Below are 26,056 nucleotides of genomic sequence, written 5' to 3' on the forward strand. Positions count from 1 at the left end.
ATGAAGTGTGAAGAAATGAAGATCATCAGAAAAGGTAATTAAATGGGTAAATAGAAAACCCAATAGTACTGTATCCTCAAAATACAACTCTACTCTTTAATTCCATGAGTCAGAATATAATTGAAAAAGTCATGTTTCCTGATAATGGACAGGAAACATAAAAGGAGGTAACATGAGACAAAAACAACATAAAAAGGGGAAACAAAAGTACCTTAAAATATACAGAAACAGAGATGAGAAAGGGATCAGTCAGAAACATCACAAAAGATAAAGTACACAAAAAAAGAGGTTGAAATGAAGGAAAAGAGAAAAAATGTGACAAAAATCAGAAGAAAATGGCTGACATTAATTACTGCTTTTACAGTAATAATGCTGAATATTAATGGATTATATTCTTCAATCAAAAGGCACAGATTGGACTAATAGATTAAAAAGTGAGTTGCAAACTATATGTTGTTTACAAGAAAGTCACCTTAGGCAAATAGATGCAATAAAGTTGAAAGAGGATGGAAAAAGAAATACCATGAAAATGCTAGTCAAAAAAAGCTGGAGTAGTTATATTAATATCAGACAAAGTAGGCTTTAAGACAAAAGCTGTTACAAGAGACAGAGAAAGACACTATATATTAACAAAACTGTTCAAGCCTCTAAGAAGAAATAACAATTATAAATATTTATGCACTTAACCAAGGTACCTGAAAATACATGAGGCAAATGCTAGCAAAAGTGAAGCTAAAAATAGACCCCTCTACACTAGAAGTTGGAGACTTTAATACAGCACTCTCATCAATAGAACATCCAGATGGAAGATCAATAAGGAAACTGAGAACTTGAAAAATATTATAAATGAAGTACACCTAACAGACATATCCCCCAAAAGCAGGATTATACATTTTTCTCACATGAACATGGATCATTCATCAGGATAGACCATATGTTGGGTCACAAGTAAAGTCTTAATAGATGTGAAAAGATAAAAATCATACAATGCATCTTCTCAAGTCCTAGAGGAATGAGGCCAGAAATCAATAACAGGCAGAGAATTGGAAAATCCCCATATATTTGGAACTTAAATAACAAACTCTAAAGCAATCAGCAGGCTAAAGAATAATGTCTATGTTATTTAAGTCTATTTTGTCTGATATTAGTATAACTACTCCAGCTTTTTTTGACTAGTAATTTCATGGAATTTTTTTCCATCCTTTCTCTTTCAACTTTATTGCATCTTTTTGCCTAATGTGATTTTCTTGTAAACAATATATAGTTTGGAGCACACTTTTTAATCTATTCTTCTGATCTGTGTCTTTTGATTGAGGAGTTTAATCCATTAACACTCATTTTAATTCATCTCAAGAACAAAAATGAGAACACATCTTATCTAAACTGAAGGGGTGCAGTGAATGCATGGCTGAAAGGGAAACTTAAAGCCCAAATGCATACATTAAAAAAAAGAAGAAAGAGCAAAATCAAAGACCTAATTTCAATTCAGGAGGAAATAGAAAAGGAAAAGGAAATTAAAGACAAAGCTTTATAATGGAGAAAATAAATGTTAGGGTAGAAATAAAAGAAACAGAGGATAACAAAACAATAGAGTGCAGTAACAAAACCAAAAATTTTGAAGATCAATATATTTGACAAACAGTAAAATTGACAAAGTAAAATTATGGAAGAAACTAATAAAATCAGAAAGGAGAGACAGGCATTAATCCTGACCCCACAGAAATAAAAGGGAGTATAAGAGGATAAAATGAACAACTGTAGACCAAAGAATTAGACAACTTAGATGAAATATATACATATCTAGAATCTCAAACAACCTACACTGAATCTAGAAGAAATAGGAGATCTCCACATACCAATTACAAGTAAAGAGATTCAATCTGTCATTAAAAACCTCCCAATGAAAGAAAGACCAGTACAAGATGTCCTCACAGGTGAATTATACCAAGCATTCCAAGAAGAAGTAATAACAATCCTTTTCAAATTTTTCACAAAAATTTGAACAGGAGGGAACATTATTGCTTTGATTTGCTAAAGCTGCCAGAATGCATGTAACAGAAATGGGTTGACTTTTAACAATGGGGACTTATTAAGTTACAAGTTACAATTCTAAGGCCATGAAAATGTCCCAATTAAGGCATCAACAGGACCATACCTACTCTGAAGATTGGCCAATGGCATATGTGGTTCCTCTGTCACATGGGAAGGCATATGGCCAGCATCTGCTGGTTCTTCACTCACATAACCTTGTTTCAATATGGTTTTGTCTCTCCAAAATGTCTCTGGGTGTTTCTCTCTTAGCTTCTCTGAGTTTCATCTTTTATCATCTCATAGAGGACTCCATAAAGGGGATTAAGACCCTCCTGGAATAGGCTGGGTCACATCTCCATGGAAACAAGCTAATCAAAAGTTCCAACACAACAATAGGTCTGTCACCACAGGGATGGATTAAGAGAGCATGGCCTTTTATGGGGTACATAATAGATTCAAATCAGCACACTCACCTAATTCATTCTATGAGAACATCACCCTAATACCAAAGCCAGATACAGATACTACAAGAAAAGAAAATTAGAGACCAATTTCTACTATGAATCTAGATGAAAAATCCTCAACAAAATACTAGCAAATGGAATCCAACAGCAGACTAAAAGGACTATACACCATGATCAAGTTGGTTTTATCCCAGGTATGCAAGGGTGTTTCAACCTAAGAAAATCAATTGAGGTAATACAACACAAGAACAAAACAAAAGGGGAAAACCTCATGGTTATCTCAATTGATGCAGAAAAAGCATTTTGCAAAACTCTGCATCCCTTCTTGATAAAAACACTTCAAAATAGGAATAGAAGGAAACTTACTCAAAACAATAAAGGGTGTATATGAAAAACCCACAGCTAACTTCATACTCAGTTGCGAGACTGAAAGCTTTCCCTCCAAGATCTGGAGCAAGACAAGGATGCCCCCTGTCACCACTGGTATTCAACATTGTATTGGAAGTTCTAGAAAGGGCAGTTAGGTCAGAAAACAAAATAAAAAAACATCCAAATTGGAAAGGAACATGTAAAAAATATTTCACTATTTTCAGATAATATGGTCCTATAGATAGAAAGTCCTGAAAAACTACAACAATGATACTAGAGCTAATAAATGAATTCAGCATAATGGCTGGGAACAAATTGAAAACTTAAAAATCAATAGTATTTCTTTATACTAGTAAGAAATGGATCTGAGGAGTAAAACAAGAGAAAATTTCCATTCACAAAAGCAATGTATAGAATGAAATATTTCAGAATAAATTTAATGAAGGATGTAAAATATTAATATATGGAAAACTACAAAACTTTGCTAAAATAACTCAAAGAAGCTCTAAATTAATGGAAGGATATTCCATGTTCATGGATTGGAAGACTAAATATTTTCAAGATGTCCATTCTACCCAAAATTATTTACATATTTAACACAATACCAATCAAAATTGCAACAGAATTTGATGAAATGCAAAGGACAATTATCAAATTTATTTGTAAGGAAAGGGGCCCTGAATATAAAAAAAAAAAATCTTGAAAAAGAAGAACAAAGTTGGAGGACTTACAGTTCCTAACTCTTATTCCTATTACAAAACTTCAGTCGTCAAAACTACGTGGTACCAGTAGAATGGTAGATATATAGCCCAATAAAATCAAAGTGAGATCCCCACATCTATTGCCAGTTGATTTTTGACAAGCCTCCTATACCCACTCAATTGGGAAAGAACAGTTTCTTGAAAAATGATGATTAGAAAACTGGGTATCCATATAGAAAAGAATGGAGGTTGACCCCATCTCACACCATATGCAAAACTTAAATCAAAATCTATTAAAGGAAAAGAGATAGGAGAGTGAGTTTCAAGATGGTGTATTAGGGAGCTCTAGGATTCAGTTTATCCTCCAGGGAAGTTAGTAAATAAACATGAACCAGCTGAAACAATTTTTCAGTGGGTTCCAGAGATAAGAACCCCATAGGTAATCCAGGGAAGAGCTGAAGGAAGAGACTGATAAACTGCAGTGAAGATCCATAAGTAGAACTCCTCACACTGTGGAAGCTGCTGCCCATCACTCACTAGTGCAGCAGGCCGCCCCAAAAGCCACTGTCTGGAAATAGAAGCCCTCTTTCCAAATAACTTGTGGGGGGAGGAAGTATGTCTGGGCATCAATTGTGGCTTTTGATTAGCAAAATTAAGATTGCTGGGTTCCAACTCTGAGCACATCTAATGTTTCAATCCACCCAGGAAAGACAGCAGCTGGAAGCCTCTGTTTCAACACTTCCCCCATTAAGGGAGGAATTGGGAGCTGTTAGCAAGACAAAGTAACTTCTCAGTGTGGTGGGGGACAATTTGCTGAAGGGCAGATCTTCCCCAAGAAAAGTACAAGGCTTTGCACCAAATGCAGTTTTTGATTAGCAAATTCAGATTGTAGGATTCCAGCTACAATCACAGCTACAGTTTCAAACTGTGCATGACAGAAAGCAGCCAGAAACTTCTGTTTCAGCCCTCACCCTGTCAAGGGAGAAAGTATAGCTGTTTGAGAGAGATTGTAACTTCTTTGGGCTGCAAGGAACAGTTTACTGAAGGGTAACTCTTCTCCAAGAAAAGTGAGGGTTATGGCCCAGCACATACTGTAGCTGTTGATTAGAAAATTCAGATAGCAGGGTCTGCTATCTGAGCAAAGTTTCAACCCACTCCAGCCCAAAGCAGTTGGCAGCCTCTGTCTCACACATGCCCCCAGCAGGGGTGGTCTCAGTTGAGAATTAAAGTTTCAGTACCACATTAGGACTGTGGGGAACAGTTGCCTGGAGTGTCATCTCAGAATACCAGGAAAGCAGAGAATCATGGAGATGTCATAGAGAAGACTGGTTTCTTTCCAGATCTCTTCCACAGAGCAATTAGGAACAAATATACACCCCCTATATGGACCCTGGGCCTGTTTTGTGTGGGAAATCCTGATTTGGGAAGGTCCTCTCCAGGGGGAAATTCCTTCCAGAATTAACCCTCTAGGTAAAAGAAGCTTTAAGTAATGAAAGGGTTGTTAAAAACATAAAGGCAAATCAAAAACAGAATAGTCAATATTGACAGGAGAGGAACAAGGGAAAGGAAGCTTTCTTATGGGTGTGAATCATTCACACAAATAATGCAATCTCAAATATTGTACCATATATGGAGGGCAAGAATCAGATGAATAAGAGCTGAAAAAATTCTAATCAGTTTAACATGAGCTATTTTAAAGGTCTAAAATAAGTTGAACAAAGTGTCAAAGAAGAGCTTTAGCACAAAGCCAATCAACAAGAAAACCCTAGGCCAGAGAGAGAAACTGACCTGCAGAGTAAGTGTATCAAGAATATCAGATCCCCAGACAAAAGCAATAAATCAAAACACATAGTTTAAGAAACAGGAAGATATGCCTCAGTCATAGGAACAATTTAAAACTTTAAATGAGATACAGGATTTGAAACAACTAATCAATGATCTTCAAACAAATCTAAATCAATTCAAGGAGGTAAATATAAATATGGCAAAAGAGATGAAGGATATTAAAAAGACACTGGGTAAGCAAGAAGAATTTGAAAGCATGCAAAATATGTCAGAACTTATGGGAATGAAAGTCACAATAGAAGACATAAAAAACACTGGTGGAATACAACAGCAGATTTGAACAGGCAGAAGTAAGTATCAGTGAACTAGAGGATAGTACATTTGATATCTTGCAAACAGAAGAAGAGATGGGGAAAAGAATGGAAAAAATGGAGCAGAGTCTCAGGGACTTGAAAGACAGCATAAAGCACACAGATAGATGCATCATGGGTATCCCAGAGGAGAAGAGAGGGGGAAAGGGGGCAGAAAGAATATTTGAGGAAATGATGGCTAATAATTTCCCAACTCTTATTAAAGACATAAAGGTACATGTCCAAGAAATGCAACATACTCCAAACAGAATAAATCCTATTAGATCTACTCCAAGAAACATACCAATCAGAATGTCAAATGTCAAAGATAAAGAGAGGATTATCAAACCAACAAGAGAAAAGTGGTTCATTACATACAAGGGACGCTCAATAAGACTTAGTCCTAAATTTTAATCAAAAAACATGGAGACAAGAAAGCAGTGGTATGATATATTTAAGGTACTGAAATAGAAAAACCACCAGTCCAGAATTTTTTATCCAGCAAAATCATCCTTTAAAAATGAGGGGGAGCAGAGAGGCAAGAAGATGGCAGCATAGAGAGGAGTGGAAGTTAGTTAGTCCCCCCAGGGCAACTAATAAACAACCAGGAACAATGAGTAAAAGATATGGAATAACTTCTGGGGAACAACTGTGACTGTCCACACATCATGCAGCAATCTGGTTTGGGGAGAAATGTCTGAGATTGCAGCATAAAATCTGTAAGTAAAATCTGTGGACCTGAGCTAAGACCCCTTTTCTCATGGCAGCCTGAACTGCAAACCCTTGCTGCGCTACATTGCAGCACTCTCTGGACAAGTGAATATACCTAGCCCAGCTTCAACTAAGATTTTAATAGGCAAACATGGACTGATCAATGCAAGCTGGAAATCCCCAACAAACAGAGAGGCTTTTAGTGACAACTGAACTTGAAGAGCCAGGGGACTTCTCCCTCTCAAGACAGGGAGCCCAGAGGACCAGGTACTATCTCCAGTTGATGGGTGAATTTGGGGGCCATGGACTGACCCTGAAACAGGACTTTCTGTCCCTTTTTTTACTCTCAACCTGGGGGGCTCAGTGTAGAAAGACTCAGTCATTTTCAGCTAGCAGTGCTCTGCAGTAGAGAAAGCCTCAGTCATTTTAAACTTGCAGCACTCTGACCCAGGCAGGGATGGAGATAGCAGAGTCAGAGAAACAAAGAATCTATTTATATGCAAATGAAAACTCCCTAATGGGCATATCTTCCCTAAGAGGAAGAAGGTTGTACCAAGCTCTACTACCTGCCTTCCATTCAGAACAAGACCCCAGAGCCTGGGGGAAAACAGCCATGGGCCACACCTCCTTAAACCAGACTGGAGTGACAGGCTGACAGGAACCACCTGCTGGGCAGAAAAGCACAGGTTGTGTCAATCCTCTAAGACACACAATCAGGGAAACTGATTATTGAGTATTTCTTCCTTCTGGGACCTGAGACTGTTCTGGTCTGCAAAAACCTGACTGGGGTAACCAAGGAATCCAGATGCCTAAACAACAGTAAACTACAACCTACACTAAGAAAAATGAACTTATGGCCCAGTCAAAGGAAAAAACTTATACTTCAACTAAGATACAGGATTTGAAACAACAAATGCTAAATCAATTTGAAAAGTTTATGGACGATATGGCAAAAGAGCCAAAGGCTATAAAGAAAACACTGGGAATACATAAGGCAGAAACTGAAAATTCAAAAATCAACAGGCAGAATCTATGGAAATGAAAAGCACAACAAAAGAGATGAAAGACAAAATGGAAACATAAAACAGCAGATCTCAAGAGGCAGAAGAAAATACTCAGGAATTGGAAAACAAGGCACCTGAAAACCTACACAGAAAAGAACAAGGCACCTGAAAGCCTACACAGAAAAGAATGGAAAAATATGAGCAACATGTATGGGAATTGAATGACAAAATGAAATGCAGGAATGTACGTGTCATGGGTGTCCCAGAAGAAGAGAAGGGAAAAGGGGCAGAAGCAATAATAGAGGAAATAATCAATGAAAATTTCCCATATCTTAAGAAAGACATAAAATTACTGTTTCAAGAAGTGCAGCACACCCCAAACAGAATAGATCTGAATAGGCCTATGCCAAGACACCTAATAATCAGATTATCAAATGTCAAAGACAAAGAGAGAAGCCTGAAAGCAGCAAGAGAAAAGCAATCCTTCACATACAAAGGAAACTTAATAAGATTATGTGTGGATTTCTCAATAGAAACCATGGTGGCAAGAAGGAAGTGGGATGATATATTTAAGATGCTGAAAGAGAAAAAACACCAAACAAGAATCCTATGTCTGGCAAAACTGTCCTTCAAATATGAGGGAGAGCTTAAAATATTCTCTGACAAACTATGGCAGAGTTTGTGAACAAGATACCTGCTCTACAGGAAATACTAGGGGGGCACTAAAGATAGGAAAAAAAACAGGAGTGAGAGGTTTGGAACACAATTTTTGGTGATGGGAGCACAGCAATATAAGTACCCTGAACAAAGATGACTTGAGTATGGTTGAAAGAGGAAGGTTAGGATCATGTGGGACAGCGGCTGGAAAGAGGAAAGATTAAGACTGGGACTGTATAACTCAGTGAAATGTAGAGTGATCAACAATTGTGATAAAATGTACAAATATGTTTTCTCATGAGGGAGAAGAAATGACAGTCAAACTTGCAAGGTGTTAAAAATAGGGAGGTATTTGTGGAAAAATATAATCAATGCAAGCTGGAGACTATAATTAACAGAAACCTTGATTATGATTCTTTTAATATAACAAAGGCAATATACCAAGACTAAATGCATATAAGAGGGGGTATAAAGGAGGGTTATGGGACTCCTGGCATTGATAATGTTGTCTGACTCTTTATTCTACTTTAGTTTAATGTTATCTTTCCTTTTGCTTATTCCTGGCTGTCATGATTGTTTTCTCTTTCTTTTTTCTTTTTCTTTTGCCTCTCTAACTTCTTCAACCCTTCCTCCTGCTTTGTGGAAGAAATGGATATGTCCTTATATAGATAGTGGTAAGGGTGGTGAGTACAAACATACGTGACTATACAGGGAACCATCAATTGTTTACTAGGATGGAATGTATGGTGTGTGTGATGGTTAGGTTCATGTGTCAACTTGGCAAGGTGATAGTACCCAGCTGTCTGGTCAAGCAAACACTGGCCTAACAATTGCTGCAAAGACATTTGTGGCTGGTTAAAAAACCAACAGGCTGGTTTATTAAATCATCAGTCAATTGACTGCATCTGTGACTGATGACTCACCAAAGGGCATGACTTCCACAATGAGAGAATGCAATTGGCTGGATTTAATCCAATTAATCAGTTGAAGACTCATAAGTGAGACAGTTAGAGGACCTTCACTTCTTCTTCTGCTGCCCAGTGAAGAATTTCCTGAGGAGTTCATCAAAGTTGATGGTACGTTTCCTGAGGAGTTCATCGGACATCTTCCTTGGAGTTGACAGTTTGCTGACTGCTCTACAGAATTTGGACTCATGCATACCTACAGTTGTGTGAGTCACTTTAAAAAAATCTGATAGAGACACCTCTCATTGATTCAGTTTGCCTAGAGAAACCTAACTAATACAACTTGGTACTGGGAGTGGTTCTTGAGAAACAGAATCTTAAAATGGGCTTTTACAATTTCTTTTCTACTCTGATTATATTCAAAGGCACTAATGACTCTATTTCCAATAATCAAGAGGGCACTGACAGTCCATGGCATGAGTTGGCAAAGGAGATATGCAAAATAGCACCATTTGATTCTCCTAATCATACTCTAGTACAAAGCAAGGCTCTGGGTGACAGTGTTTTTGACAACTTCACAGAGTTTTGCAGTATTAAAAAGTATAATGATGTTGGCTGGCTGCTCTTAGATACTTTGGATACAGTTGTAAGAGAAAGGGATGAGCTAAAGGCTTCAAATTCAAAACTTAAATGCCATATGACAGATGTAAAGGTTTCTATGTGTGCCCTGAAAGAAAATCTTATTTCCTGTGCCCACAGACTGGAAGTTTCTGAAAACCAGACACAGACTCTCATTGTGTGAGTAGCAGATTTACAATGGAAACTAAAATCTCAACCTCTCAGGCTGTCTGCTGTTAAAGCAAAGGCATTGTTTGGAAAAGAATGGGATCCAGAAACGGGATGGGGACATACGGATTGATAATAATGGCAGTGAGGACATTGGAACCCTGGATTCTGCTGAGTCACTATTAGATTTACCTGTAGAGGGCTGTGCTAAGGAAATGGCTTCCCCACCTCCAGTCTGCCCTAAGGAGCCTGCCACACAACCCCCACCTAAAGAGATTAACACTTCAGTGCCTGCTAATCCTGTAATCACCTCCCCTGAGGAAGCAGCCCTCACTCCTCTGTCTGGAGAGATTAATCCTGTTTTAAGAGATGAAAATGCAACAAAATGTCCTGAGGTAAATGGCTTGAGGGATAATTCTAACTCTTTTCATGACCCAACCCCACCACCAGTCTTTGCTTCAAGACCTATAACTATGCTAAAGTCCCAACAGGCCCCAAAGGGTGAGATACAAAGTGTGACCCATGAGGAGGTACACTATACTCCAAAGGAACAGTATGAGTTTTCCAACTTATACAGACAGAAACCAGGGGAATATGTGTGGGAATGGATATTAAGGGTATGGGAAATGGTGGAAGGAATATAAGGTTGGATCAGGCTGAATTTTCTGATATGGGTCCACTAAACAGAGATTCTGCATTCAATGTTGTAGCTCGAGGGGTTAGAAAGGGTGTTAACAGTTTGGGTGGTTGGCTGAAACATGGATCAAAAGGTGGCCAGCATTACCAGAAGTTGAAATGCCAGAACTGCCTTGGTACAATGTGGAGGAGGGGATTCAAAGGCTTAGAGAGATTGGAATGTTAGAGTGGATTTATCATGAAAGATCTGCTCACACACCCCTGGAATGTCCAGAGGACACATGTTTTACCAGGACTGCGAGGAATAAATTTGTGAGACTAGCTCCATCATCCCTGAAGAGCTCTGTAGTCGCCCTTCTCTGTAGTTCAGATATTACTGTAGGAACTGCTGTCACTGAGCTAGAATCCATAAACACAATGGGGATAATTGGGTCCCGAGACAGCAGAAGCCAAGTGGCTGCAGTTAATCACCACAGACAAGGTGGGCATGGCTACCATAATGGAAAACAGGCTCAAAGCAGCAATCAAAATAATATGACTCACAGAGACTTATGGCGTTGGCTAGTGGATCATGGAGTACCAACTAGTAAAATAGATGGGTAGTTGACTAAATTCTTGTTTGAACTATATAGGCAAAAGAATTCTAGGTCACATGAACAAAAGTCTCCCTTGAATTACAAAAACAGAGCCATGGCCCCTTAATCAATTCCCAGACTTGAGACAATTTACAAATCCAGAGCCCCTTGAAAGAAGGGAAGGCCAGGAATCCTTGGGGAAGGACCTTATTACACTGCCAAAAAATTATACTGTTAATCTTCCTCCCAGCCTTCCCCAGGAGGACCTACAGCCTATTACCAGGGTAACTCTGTATTGAGGAAAAGGAAATGATCAGATATTTTGTGGATATTTAGACACTGGTTCAGAAGTGACATTAATTCCCAGAGACCCAAAATATCACTCTGGTCCACCAGTCAGAGTTGGGGCTTATGGAGGTCAGGTGATTGATGGAGTTTTAGCTCAGGTCCATCTCACAATGGGTCCAGTGGGTCCCTGGACCAATTCTGTGGTTATTTCCCCAGTGCTGGAATGCATAATTGGAATAGACATACTCAGCAACTGGCAGAATCCTCACATTGGTTCCCTGACTCCTGGAGTGAGGGCTATTATGGTGGGAAAGACCAAGTGGAAGCCACTAGAACTGCCCCTGCCTAGCAAAATAGTGAACCAGAAGCAATACAGGATTCCTGGAGGGATTGCAGAGATTAATGCCACTCTTAAGGACTTGAAGGATGCAGGGGTGGTGATTCCCACCACATCCCCATTCAACTCTCCTATTTGGTCTGTGCAGAAAACAAATGGATCTTGGAGGATGACTGTGGATTATCATAAGCTTAACCAGGTGGTGACTCCAATTGCAGCTGCTGTTCCAGGTGTGGTATCCTTGCTTGAGCAAATCAACATATCCCCTGGTACATGGTATGCAGCTATTCAGCTGTCAAATGCTTTTTTCTCAATAGCTCAGTTAGGACCACCAGAAACAGTTTGCATTCAGCTGGCAAGGCCAGCAGTTTACATTCACTGTGCTACCTCAGGGTTATATCAACTCTCCAGCCCTATGTCATAATATTGTCTGCAGGGATCTTGATCATTTCTCCCTCCCACAAGACATCACACTGGTCTGTTATATTGATGATATCATGTTGATTGGACCTAGTGAGCAAGAAGTAGCAACTATTCTAGATTTGTTGGTAAGGTATTTGCATGGCATAGGATTGGAGATAAATCCAACAAAAATACAGGGGCCTTCCACCTCAGTAAAATTTCTAGGTGTCCAGTGGTATGGGGCCTGTCAAGATATTCCTTCTAATGTGAAGGATAAGCTGTTGTATCTGGCCCCTCCTATGACCAAAAAAGAGGCACAATGCTCAGTTGGCCTCTTTGGATTTTGGCAACATGTTCCTCATTTAGGTGTGATACTCTGGCTCATTTACCAAGTGACCAGGAAACTTCTAGTTTTGAGTGGGGACCAGAACAAGATGAGGCTCTGCAACAGGTCCAGGCTGCTGTGCAAGCTGTTCTGCCGCTTGGACCATATGATCCAGCTGACCCAATGGTGCTGGAAGTGTCAGTGGCAAATAGAGATGCTGTTTGGAGACTTTGGCAGGCTCCTATAGGAGAATCACAATGCAGGCCCTTAGGATTTTGGAGTAAAGCTTTACCATAGTCTGCAGATAACTATTCTCCATTTGAGAAACAGCTGTTGGCCTGCTCCTGGGCCTTAGTAGAGACAGAAGACTTAAACATGGGCCACAAAGTTACCATGAGACCTGAGTTACCTATCATGAGTTGGGTATTGTCTGACCCACCAAGCCATAAAGTTGGGTGTGCACAGCAGCACTCCATCATAAAATGGAAATGGTATATATGAGATAGAGCTTGAGCAGGTCCTGAAGGTACAAGTAAGTTACATGAGGAAGTGGCCCAAATGCCCATGGCTCCCACTCCTTCCACCTTACCTTCTTTTTCTCAGCCCACAGCTATGGCATCTTGGGGAGTTCCTTACAGTCAGTTGACTGAGGAAGAGAAAACTCAGGCCTTTTTTACAGATGGTTCTGCATGATATGCAGGCACCACCCAAAAGTGGACAGCTGCAGCACTGAAGCCCCTTTCTGGGATGTCCTTGAAGGACAGTGGTGAGGGGTAATCCTCCCAGTGGGCAGAACTTCAAGCAGTGCACCTGGTTGTTCACTTTGCTTGGAAGGAGAACTGGCCAGAGGTGCATTTGTATACTGATTCATGGGCTGTTGCTAATGGTTTGGCTGGATGGTCAGGGACTTGGAAGGAACATGAATGGATGTTTGGTGACAAAGAAGTCTGGGGAACAGGTTTTTGGATAGATCTTTCTGAGTTGGCAAACAGCATGAAGATATTTGTGTCCCATGTGAATGCTCACCAGCGGGTGACTTCAGCAGAGGATTTTAATAACCAATTGGATAAAATGACCCATTTGGTGGATACCAATCAGGCTCTTTCCCAAGCAACTCCTGTGATTGCCCAGTGGGCTGATGAGCAAAGTGGTCATGGTGGTAGGGATGGAGGTTATGCATGGGCTCAGCAACATGGACTTCCACTCACCAAGGCTGACCTGGCTACAGCCACTGCTGAGTGCCCAATCTGCCAGCAGCAGAGACCCACACTCAGTCCCCAATATGGCACCATTCCCCAAGGTGATCAGCCTGCTACCTGCTGGCAGGTTGATTACATTGGTCCACTTCCATCATGGAAGGGGCAGCAATTTTTTCTTACTGGAAAAGACACATACTCTGGATATGGGTTTGCCTTCCCTGCACGACATGCTTCTGCCAAAACTACCATCCATGGACTTACAGACTGCCTTATCCACCATCATGGTATTCCACACAGCATTGCTTTGGACCAAGGAACTCACTTCACAGCAAATGAAGTGAGGGAATGGGCACATGCTCATGGAATTCTGTGGTCTTACCATGTTCCTCATCATCCAGAGGCAGCTGGGTTGATAGAATGGTTGAATAGCCTGTTGAAGACTCAGTTACAGTGCCAACTAGGTGGCAATACCTTGCAGGGTTGGGGCAGTGTTCTCCAGGAGGCTGTGTATGCTCTGAATCAGCATCCACTCTATGGTGCTGTTTCTCCCATAGCCAGGATTCATGGGTCCAGGAATCAAGGGGTAGAAACAGGAGTGGCACCATTCACTATCACTCCTAATGGTCCACTAGGTAAATTTTTGCTTCCTGTCCCTGCAAACTTAAGCTCTGTTGGTCTACAGGTCTTGGTTCCAAAAGGAGGAGTGCTTCCACCAGGAAACACAACAATAATCCCATTGAACTGGAAGTTAAGACTGCCACCTGGCCACTTTGGTCTTCTTATGCCTCTGAATCAACAAGCAAGGAAGGGGATCACTGTACTGGCTGGGGTGATTGATCCTGACTATCAAGGGGAAATAGCCCTGCAACTATACAATGGAAGTAAAGAAGAGTTTTCCTGGAATACAGGAGATCCCCTAGGGCATCTCGTAGTACTACCATGTCCTGTGATTAAAGTCAATGGAAAACTGCAACAACCCAATCCAGGAAGGACTACCAATGGCCAAGAAACTTCAGGAATGAAGGTTTGGGTCACCCCACCAGGCAAAGAACCATGGCCAGCTGAAGTGCTTTCTGAGGGTAAAGGGAACATGGAATGGATAGTGGAAGAAGGTAGTGATAAATATGAACTACAGCCACGTGACCAGTTACAGAAATGAGGACTATGATGGCATGAATCTTTTCTCCTTGTTTTGTTATGATTATGTTTGCATTTGTCTGTAAAGCAAATATCTTTGCTTTCTTCTCTGTCTTATCCCTTATCATATGGCATAATCTGTACTGTTCATTTTGCTGTATTTAAGCGAAATAAAATGAATTTTAAATGCTAATGTCAGGAGATGGCAAGATGGCAGCATAGAGAGGATTGGAAGCTAAGTAGTCCCCCTGGAACAACTACAAAAAACCAGAAACAACTAGTAAATAATCCAGAATAACTGTGGGGGGACAAATGAGATCATCTACTCATCATACACCAACCTGAAATGGGAGGAATGCCCGAGAACACAGCATAAAATCTGTAAGTAAAACCTGCAGATCCAGGTCACAAGACCCCCTCCCCCATAGCCTGAGCTGAAAAGCCTTGTGGTGCCAGAGAGAAGCTCTCTCCCAGCAAGCAAATATAGCTCAGCTGAGCTCCATCTGGGGTTTTACGTAGCGAGTATGAACTGCTCAGTACAGGTACGAATCCCCAAAAAACAGATAGAGGCTTTGGGTGATGACTGACCTTGGAGAGCTGGAGGGGTGCCTTGGACTAGGTCTGAAGGGGACTATCTGTTTCTTTTTTGGCTCAGTGGAGAAAGCTCCAGTCATTTTCAGTTTCCAGGTCTGTGACTCAGAGAAGGGTGGAGACAGCACAAGCAGAGAGAGAGACCACTGAAATGCTAACGACCTCCCCTTAGGGGGTCTATCTTCTCTAGGAGGAAAGGGGTGGGGCCCTTTCCATTCAGAACCAGATCCCAGAGCCTGGGGAACATGGCCACACCTCCTCACACTAGTCAAGAATTAGAGGCTAACAGGCATCACCTGCTGGGTAGAAAAGCACAGTGACCTGAGGCATCACAGGGTGGAGCAATTCTCTAAGACACACCCTCAGGGAAACCAGATACTGAATATTTCTTCTTCCCTCTGGGACCTGAGCCTGTTATGGTCTGGGAAAACCTGATTTGGATAACCAAGGAAACCATGCCTAGACAACAGAAAATTACAACCTACACTAAGAAAAACAAAGTTATGGCCCAGTCAAAGGAACAAACATACACTTCAACTGAGATACAGGAATTTAAACAACTAATGCTAAATCAATTCAAAAAGTTTAGAGAAGATATTGCAAAAGAGTTAGAGGCTGTAAAGGAAACACTGGGCATATATAAGGCAGAAATCAAAAGTTCAAAAAAACAACTAGTAGAATCTATGGAAATGAAAGGCACAACACAAGAGATGAAAGACACAATGGAAACATACAACAGCAGATCTCAGGAGGCAGAAAAAACACTCATTAACTGGAGAACAAAACACCTGAAAGCCTGCATGCAAAGGAGCAGATGGAGAAAAGAATGAAAAAATATGAGCAACATCTCCGGGAACTCAAGGATGAAACAAAGTACAAGAATCTACGTATCATTGGTGTCCCAGAAGGAGAAGAGAAGGGAAAACGGCAGAAGCAATAAAAGAGGAAATAATTAATGAAAATTTCCCACCTCTTATGAAAGACATAAAATTACAGATCCAAGAAGTGCAGCGTACTCCAAACAGAAGAGATCTGAATAGGCCTACACCAAGATGCTTAATAATTAGATTATCAAATGTCAAAGACAAAGAGAGAATCCTGAAAACAGCAAGAGAAAAGCGATCCATTACATACAAAGGAAGCTTAATAAGACTATGTGTGGATCTCTCAGCAGAAACCATGGAGGCAAGAAGGAAGTGGTGTGATATATTTAAGATACTGAAAGAGAAAAACTGCCAACCAAGAATCCTATATCCAGCAAAGATGTCCTTCAAATATGAGGGAGAGCTCAAAATATTTTCTGACAAACAGACAATGAGAGACTTTGTGAACAAGACACCTGTCCTACAGGAAATACTAAAGGGAGCACTACAGAGTGATAGAAGACAGGAGTGTGTGGTTTGGAACACAATTTTGGGAGATGGTAGCACAACAATGTAAGTACACTGAACAAAGGTAACTATGAATACGGTTGAGAGAGGAAGGTGGGGAGCATGTGAGACACCAGAAGAAAGGAGAAAGGATAAAGACCGGGACTGTGTAACTTGGTGAAATCTAGAGTATTCAACAATTGTGATAAAATGTACAAATATGTTCTTTTATGAGGGAGAACAAGCAAATGTCAACCTTGCAAAGTGTTAAAAATGGGGAGGTATTGGGGGAGGGATGCAATCAACATAAACTAGAGACTGTAACTAATAGAATCATTGTATTATGCTTCCTTTAATTTAACAAAGGTGATATAACAAGGTAAATGCAGATAAGAGAGGGGAATGGGGAGGCATGTTAGATACTTGGCATTGGTGGTATTGTCTGATTCTTTACTCTACTTTGATTTAAGGATATTTTTCCTTTTGCTGCTTCCTAGCTGTCATTTTTTTTCCTCTTTCTTTTGCCTCTCTACCTTCTTTGACTCTCCCTCCTGCCTTGTGGAAGAAATGTAGATGCCCTTATATAGATAGTGGTGAAGGTGGTGAACACATAAAGATATGACCATGCAGAGAACCATCGATTATTTACTTAGGTTGGCATGTATGGTTAGTGAACAAAACCATATTAAAAAAAAAATGGGTTGATGACAAACCTCGAAGGCAATATACTGAGTGAAATAAGCCAGACACATAAGGACAATTATTGCAGGGTCTCACTAATAGGAGCTTATTATAATATGTAAACTCATAGACATGAAATATAAGGTACCAAGATATAGGATGAGGCTTAAGAATGGGGAGCGGTTGCTTAGTATGAGCAGAATGTTCAACTAGGATGAACTTAAATGTTTGGAAATGAACAGGGGTGTCGGTAGAAAGATGTGAGAACAACTAACAGTGCCGAATGGTGTGTGAATGAGGTGGAAAGGGGAAGCTCAGAGCCATATATGTCACCAGAAGGAAAGTTGGAGGTCAAAAGATGGGAATGTATAAAACTGAATCCTATGGTGGGCAATGTCCATGATCAACTGGACAAATACTAGAAATCACTTCCATGAACCAGAACAAATGTATGACAATACAATTAGAAGTTAATAATAGAGGGGCATATAGGGAAGAAATATATACCTATTGCAAACTATATACTACAGTTAGTAGTATTTCAACATTTTTTCATAAACAGTAACAAATGTACTATACCAATACTACGAGTCAACAATTGAGGGGAGTTGGTTAGGGATAGGGGAGGATTAGAGTTTCCTTTTCTTTTTTTCTTTTTTCATCTTTCACTTTATTTCTTGTCTGGAGTAATGAAAAGTTTCTAAAACTTGAACAAAAATTAAGTGTGGTGATGGATGCACAGCTGTATGAGGGTACCCAGGGGCAAGTGATTGTACACTTTGGATCTTTGGACAATTGTATGGTATCTGAACAATCTCAATAAAAATGAAAAAAAAAGAAAAAAAAAGAAAAAAAAAAAAAAAAAGCTAATGTCACCCAAGGACTTACACCCTATTCTGGAGAGATTTAGTGCATTTCCAGTTGTATGCTGCACAGCAGAGCTTTGTTAGGCAAAATATATGTCTGTTATTGTTATTCTACTGAGAGATAAAGTATGGTTTTAGGTGATGTGTATAACTACCAAGTTGGCAAGGGGTGGACTCTGATGGTTAGGTTCATGTGTCAACTTGGCCAGGTGATAGTACCCAGCTGTCTGGTCAAGCAAACACTGGCCTAACAACTGCTGTAAGGATGTTTGTGGGTGGTTAATAAACCAACAGGCTGGTTTGTTAAATCATCAGTCAATTGACTGCAGCTGTGACTGATGACTCACCAAAGGGCATGTCTTCCACAATGAGAGAATGCAATTGGCTGGATTTAATCCAATTAATCAGTTGAAGACTTATAAGTGAGACAGTTAGAGGACCTTCACTTCTTCTTCAGCTGCCCAGTGAAGAATTTCCTGAGGTGTTTGTCAAAGTTGCTGATTCGTTTCCTGAGGAGTTCATCAAATACGTTCTTCGAAGATCCCAGTTCACTCCCTGAGGAGTTCGTCGAAGTTCATGGTTCATTTCCTGAGGAGTTCATCGGACATCTTTCTTGGAGTTGACAGTTTGCTGACTGCTCTACAGAATTTGGACTCATGCATACCTACAGCTGTGTGAGTCACTTTTACAAATCCGATAGTCAGAGACACCTCTCATTGATTCTATTTCCCTAGAGAACCCTAACTAATACATTGTGTGAACAAAACCATGTTTAAAAAATGGGTTGATGAAGAAACCTTGAGAGCAGTATAGTGAGTGAAATAAGTCAGACACATAAGGACAAATATTGCAAGGTCTCGCTGATAAGAACTAGTTATAATATGTAAACTGATAGACATGAAATATAAGTTACCAGGATATAGAATGAGGCTAAAGCATGGGGAACAGCTGCTTATTATGAGCAGTATGTTCAACAAGGTTGAACTTAAATGTTTGGAAATGAATAGAGGTGAGAGTAGGACACTGTGAGAATAACTAGCAGTGCTGAATGGTGCATGAATGTGGTGGAAATGGGAAGCTTAGAGTCATGTATGTCACCAGAAGGAAAGTTGGAGGTTAAAAGATGGGAATGTATAAAACAGTGAACATTTGGTGGGCAATGCCAATGATTAACTGTACAAATATGAGAAATCTGTTTCATAAACCAGAACAAATGTATGACACTACAACTAGAAGTTAATAATAGAGGGACATATAGATAAAAAGATGCCTATTTTAAACTATATACTACAGTTAGTAGTATTTTAACATTCTTTCATAAATAGTAACAAATGTACTATACCAATACTATGAGTCAATGATGGAGGGGGGTGGTTAGGGATATGGGAGTATTTGAGTTTCCTTTTTGTGTTTTTATTTCTTTACTGGAGTAATGAAAATGTTCTAAATATTGAAAAAAATTAATTGTGGTGATTGATGCACATTTCTATGATGGTACCGGGAGTAATTGATTCTACACTTTGCATCTTTGGATAATTGTATGGTATGTGAACAATCACAATAAAAATGTTATTAAAATGATGGGGAGATTAAATATTCATAGGTAAACCTGAGAGAGATCCTAAATAAGAGACCTGCCCTACAAGAATTACTAAAGGGAATGTTACAGGCAGAAAGGAAAAGACAGGAGAAAGAGGCTTGGAGGAAAGTGCAGAAATGAAGATTATCAGTAAGGTTAACTAAAAGATTAAAAAGAGACACACAAATCAAAGATGAGATATAAAAGCCAAAGTATAAAATATTTGAAGTATGTACCATCCTTACAAGACTAGCATTGAATGGTAATGGATTACAATCCCAATCAAAGGACACAGATTGGAAAAATAAATTTTAAAACATGTTCCATTTTTTATGGTATCTACAAGATACTCACTTTAGACCCAGAGACACAAATAGGTTGAAAGTGAAAGTTTTGAAAAATTTATTTCACACAAACTGCAACCAGGAAAGAGCTGGGTTAGCTATATTGATATTGAACAAGATAGACTTTAAATGCAAAATTTAAGAGACAAGTAAAGACACTATATATTAACAAAAGTGGCAATCCACTAAGAAGAAATGACAATCATAAATATTTATGCATCTAGCCAGGGTGATGCAAAACAGAAAAGAAAAGTTGACAAAACTGAAGAGAGTATTAGACTTCTCTACCATAATAGTTGGAGACCACAAGATACCACTCTCATCAATAGATAAAACATCTAGACAGAAGATCAATAAGGAAAGAGAGAACATAAATAATATGATAAATGAATTAGACCTAACAGACATTTAGAGAACATTTTGCCCCCATACACTAGGGTATTCATTGTTCTCAAGTACTTATGGAACATTCTCCAGGCTAGACCACATTTTCCGTCACACAAATGGTCTCAATAAATTTAAAAAGTTGAAATTATGCAAAGCACATTCTTTGATCATAATGGAATGGTGCTGGAAATCAATAACAGGTGGAGAACAGGAAAATTCACAAATATGTGGAGGTTAAACAACACTCTCCTAAACAATTAGTGTGCCAAAGAAGAAATTGCAAGAGGAATCAGTAAATATCTCAAGATGAATTAAAAACAAGAACACAACATATAAAAAGTGATGTGATGCAGGAAAGGCAGAACTGAGAGGGATATAGCCCTAAACACCTACATCAAAAAGGAAGAAAGAGCAGCAGGCAATAACAGATGCTGAGACCCACAGAGTTGATGGTGGCATAGAATGGCCTGGTGGGGCATGGAGGACAGCAGGTGCATGGCAGCTGAGTGAGGAGCCTGAGACCCATGCCTTTCACACCGGCACAGACTCCTCTGCACCACAGGCAGGCCATAACCCCTGAGGTAAGTCCTCCTCCTGGCTGGGTGACATACCCTCAATGCAGAGCAGAGACTGGACCTGGGCAGTGGACTTGGTAGGAGACCAATGGGCCTGATTGTCCAAGTGAGTGGATGTGGCAACAGCAGAAAAGGACAACTTAGAGGAAGAGAGTGTCATGCTGTCCATCTCTTCCACCTCTGATGCAGAATGTGATGCTGTTGTTTGATATTTAGAGGACATTGTCATGGATGATGAGTTCCAGTTATTACAGAGAAATTTTGTGGACAAGTAATACAGGAGTTTCAAGACACAGAAGAGAATAAACTCACCTACATATCCATTTTAACAAATATGTTTCCTTGGTATAAAAGCAGATTGAGGAAGAGCTGCTGGAGAGGATCCCTATACTTATCATGACAGCTTTCACAACATTACAATGGCATAAAGATGAAGTGGCTGGTGATGTATTTGCCATGCTGCTCATGTTTACAGATTGTCTGGCTTTTAAAGGTATGTTTTGGGACTATAATACAGAAAGGGAAAGCCAAGAATTGGATGAAAGCGGTGGTTTAAAGGTGACTTTACTGTGCCAGTCATCTTCCATACCAGCTCCACAGAAAAATCTGTGGCTTTCACTCCCTTCTATAGGCAGTGGGATGGGTCTGGACATCACTAGCACAGTGGGCTGGGTGAGGCTTTGGTTAATCCCAACAATAGAATACATCTTATAAGACTGAGCATCCTATGGCTGTTCATTAAAGTTAAGCATTGATGGGTAAAAGAGAAAATTCCCTAATATTCCCAGGACCTGTTTCTCCTGAACCACCTTCTTGTATTCAGTAACTCTAATACACTTCCTAGAGTAGACACCTGTATCAGGTGCTTCTTGGGAGAAGTCCTTCCCCCAATGTAAATGGTATGTCAACAGTGTGGAGTAACCCACAATCACAAGCCCTGTCTGCCCCCAGTACCAGAGCAGGCTTTGCATGAAACTTCTGTGCATGCTTAGCCCTTACACTTGGGTCAGAATTTCAGTCCTCCAGCCCCAGTTGTCCAGCTGTGTGGGTTCTTTATTTGGGAGTGTTTTACCTAGGGTGTCACTGTCTCTGTCTTCAGATTTATAGAGCACCTATTATTATAGCTAGTCTTGGCCATGACAGTCAAAGAGATGCCCTTTACCTAAAAACTGCATGCAAAACTCAGCTTATGTTTCCAGTCCTTTTATCACTGTCTTCTGCTGATCATTATGTAGTTCCATTGTTTTCCTGGAAGCCCACTTTAAGCATTATTTCCTGAAAATATATCTTTAGATATGAATATTCAGGCTAACTTAGTGGGATCTAAGCTTGGAATTTCCATAATACTCATTTAAAGATCAAAGTATTATATGCTGTGTGCTTTAAGTGTTAGAGCTATGAAGGCAAAATGCTTTCTACATTGCTGTCCCTAACTTGCTGGGCAAAAATGAATGAACTGTGTCCTGAATATAGGCCTAAGATGTATCCTTGACTTAGAGCATGTCAAGTGCTTTTGTGCAGGTTTGCTTAAAGTCCTTTCTATATAGATCAATTCATTAGGTTTTCTGTTGGGGTGGTTGTGAGCTTAGTAAAAAAATATGACTGCAAGCTCTGCAACTCCTTCTACATGACAAATCTCTCCTACGAAGATGGTGTTTACTGCTCTAGTGCAGCATGAGTAGGAAGTAGCAACAGCTTTCTTATTCATCTGTCTGGTTTTGGTTTCAGAAAATATTTGGTATAACATTACTGACTAGAAAACATATTTTATGTCCCTAGAAAGAAGAAGAAACGTTGTTTAATTCACAAGTTGTACCTTTGAGAAAAACTTTTATGTAAAAATAAAAATCTGTGTTGACTTTCCAAAAAAAAGAAGAGGTAAAAGAACTAAATGCACACCTAGATAATTTAGAGAAAGAACAGCAAACTAATCCTAACATGAGCAGAAGGAAATAAATAATAAATACTTGGGCATAAATAAATGAAATTGAGAACAACAGACAACAATAGAGAGAATTTTAAAAAACAAATGATGGTTCTTTAAAAAGATCAACAAATTGGCAACCTTAAGCTAGACTGAAAAAAAAAAAGAGAGAAGAAGCAAATAAATAATATGAGATACATGATAGGGATCATTACCACTGGCCCATAGAAATACAAGTGATCATAAGAGGATATTATGAACAAATGTATACCAACAAATTAGACAACTTAAGTGAAATGGACAATTTACTGGAAACACAGGAACATCCTATACTGACCTAAGAAGAAATAGAAGACCTGAGCAAACCAATCACAACAAAAGACATTGAAACAGTAATCAAAAACCTTCCTACAAAGAAAAGCCCAGAACTAGATGGCTTCAAATGTGAATTCTACCAATTATTCCAAGAATTAATACCAATCCTGCTCAAATGCTTTGAAAAAATTGAAGAGGGGTTAATACTACTGTTCTGGTTTGCTAATGCTACCATTTTGCAAAACACCAGAAATGCATTGGCTTTTATAAAGGGGGTATTATTTGGTTACAAAGTTAAAATCCTAAGGCCATAACAGTATCCAAGCCAAGACATAATCATGAGTGTACTTTCACTGGAAAAGGCCGTTAGCATCCAGAAAACCTCTATTAGCCAGGAAGGCATGTGGCTGGTGTCTGCTTGCTCCCAGGTTACATTTAAAAATGGCATTCTCCAAAATGTCAGCATCAGCTTTCAATGGCTGTCTTCAAAATGTCTCTCTAAGCTGCAGCAGCACTGAGCTCCTTCTGTCTGAGCTTTCATAGGTCTCCAGCAAACTAATCAAGACACATGCTGAATAGGTGGGGCTACACCTCCAGGGAAATAATCTACTCAAAGGTATTACCCACATTTGGATGGGACACATCTCCATGGAAACTGCCTAATCCAAAGATTCCAACCTAATTGACACTAATACATGGACCCCCACAAGATTGCATTAAAGAACATGGAATTTTGGGGGACATAATACATCCAAACTGGCACATTACACCCCCTGGACCCCAAAATGAAATGATCTTTCCATATACAAAACACATTCATTCCATCACAATGTCACAAAAACTTAAATCATTTCAGTAACAATAGGTAAGTAAAAGATCTCATCAAAATCAGTTACAAGCATGGTCTTGTCCTACATCAAAATTCCCATCTGGCTGTGGATCTGTGAAACTCTGAACAAGTTATCTGCTTCCAATATACAGAGGAGGGACAATCATAGGATAAATATTCCCATTACCATGGGGAGAAACTGAAAGGAAAACAGGGTTCAAGGAACCAAAACATTTCCTAAAACCTGCAGGACAAACTTCATTAGATTTCAAAGTCTGAGAGTCATCTATAGAATGACATTTTATCCTTGGGGCTTGAGAGAACAGGATTCCAACACTTTCCAAGGGCCTTCATGACAGCACTTTTTTCTCCAAACACTGGAGTGAGAGCATCAACATATTCATGCATTAGAGAGACCAGCTTCTTGATCTAACCCTCCTCAAACACTGGGTGGCACCTGGACTCTCCTACATCTCTGGAGCACACTCAAAACCCCTTCAGAATGGAGGGGGTTGGCCAGGATCTCCCATAACCCTGGGGAATGTGCTCCACTCTGTCTGAGACCTGGGATGGTAGTCCTCTTCCTGAGCATCAAGGAGGAAGGCCCACCCTCTACCTCCAGGGCAAACTCCCCTTTCCACATGCATGGGCCACTTTGCTCTCCCTACCTGAGACCTCTTGATTCCAGACTTCAATTTCCATGGTTCTGTCTTTGAAGAAGTATTTCCTTCAATTTTTCCCTTCTCCATCCCCTCCAGTCCAGACTGGCAGTGGTTCCATCTATACAAATTTCACAAAAAATCTGTTGGCTTGGCATGAAGCATACAGGAGTCAAAACCATCAGACAATAGGACTTTCCACAAAACCTTTCTGGATAACTCCATCTCAAATCCTGGCTTGTCCTGAAAAGGTTGTCGGGTTCCATGTTTGGTTAAATCCTCAGATGGGACTGTGGCTTCTGGGGTCTCCCTTTATGGAAGCCCAGAATTTTCCAATTGATCAATTTCTGGTTTCTTTGTACCCAAGAGTTCAGTTCTCAGCTTATCTCTGTCCTTCTGCATTTTACTATAAGCTGCAAGGAGAGGCCAAGCTACATTCTCCAAATGTAGTCTGGAGATCTACTCAGCTAAGTATCCCAACTCATCACCTTCAAATTCTGCCTTCCATGTGACACCAGGACACAAGTTTGCCAAATTCTCTGCCATTTTAAAACAAGGATCTCCTTTCTTCCAGTTGGCAATGGCACATTCATCATTTCTGCTCCAGTCCTCATCAGTGGTATCTTCGGAGTCCATATTTCTACCAACAGTCTCTTCAAAATAGTCTAGGCCTTTTCTATCAAGCTCCTCACAATTCTTCCAGAATCTTCCCCTTATCCATTTAAAACTCAGTTCCAACATGTTTGGTATTTGCAAACTCAGTAGCACCAGCAACCCACTTCTCTGGTACAAAAATCTGTTCTGGTTTGCTAATTTTGCCAGTTTGCAAAACACCAGAAATAGATTGGCTCTTATAAAGGGGGTTTTATTTGGTTACAAAATTAAAGTCCTAAGTCCATAAAAGTGTTGAAACCAAGGCATAATCTTGAGTTTACCTTCACTAGAGAAAGGCCATTGGTGTCTGGAAAACCTCTGTTAGCTGGGAAGCACATGGCTGGTGTCTGCTTGCTCCCAGGTTGCATTTAAAAATGGCATTCTCCAAAATGTCAGCATCAGCTTTCAATGGCTGTCTTCAAAATGTCTCCCCAATCTGCAGCAGCACTGAGCTCCTTCTGTCTGAGCTTTCACAGGTCTCCAGCAAACTAATCAAGACACATGCTGAATGGGTGGGGCCACACCTCCATGGAAATAATCTACTCAAAGATATTACCCACATTTGGGTGGTCACATCTCCATGGATATAGCCTAATCCAAAGATTCCAACCTAATCAACA

At 39.9% G+C, this 26,056-nt stretch overlaps 1 pseudogene; it reads left to right on the forward strand.

Annotated features, from left to right (window-relative positions):
• LOC119522258 lies at window positions 1–21,769 on the forward strand (annotated as a pseudogene).
• Window positions 21,770–26,056: the final 4,287 nt, after the last annotated feature.

Source organism: Choloepus didactylus, chromosome X (genome assembly GCF_015220235.1).
Source record: "Choloepus didactylus isolate mChoDid1 chromosome X, mChoDid1.pri, whole genome shotgun sequence".
NCBI classification, from domain to species: domain Eukaryota; kingdom Metazoa; phylum Chordata; class Mammalia; order Pilosa; family Megalonychidae; genus Choloepus; species Choloepus didactylus.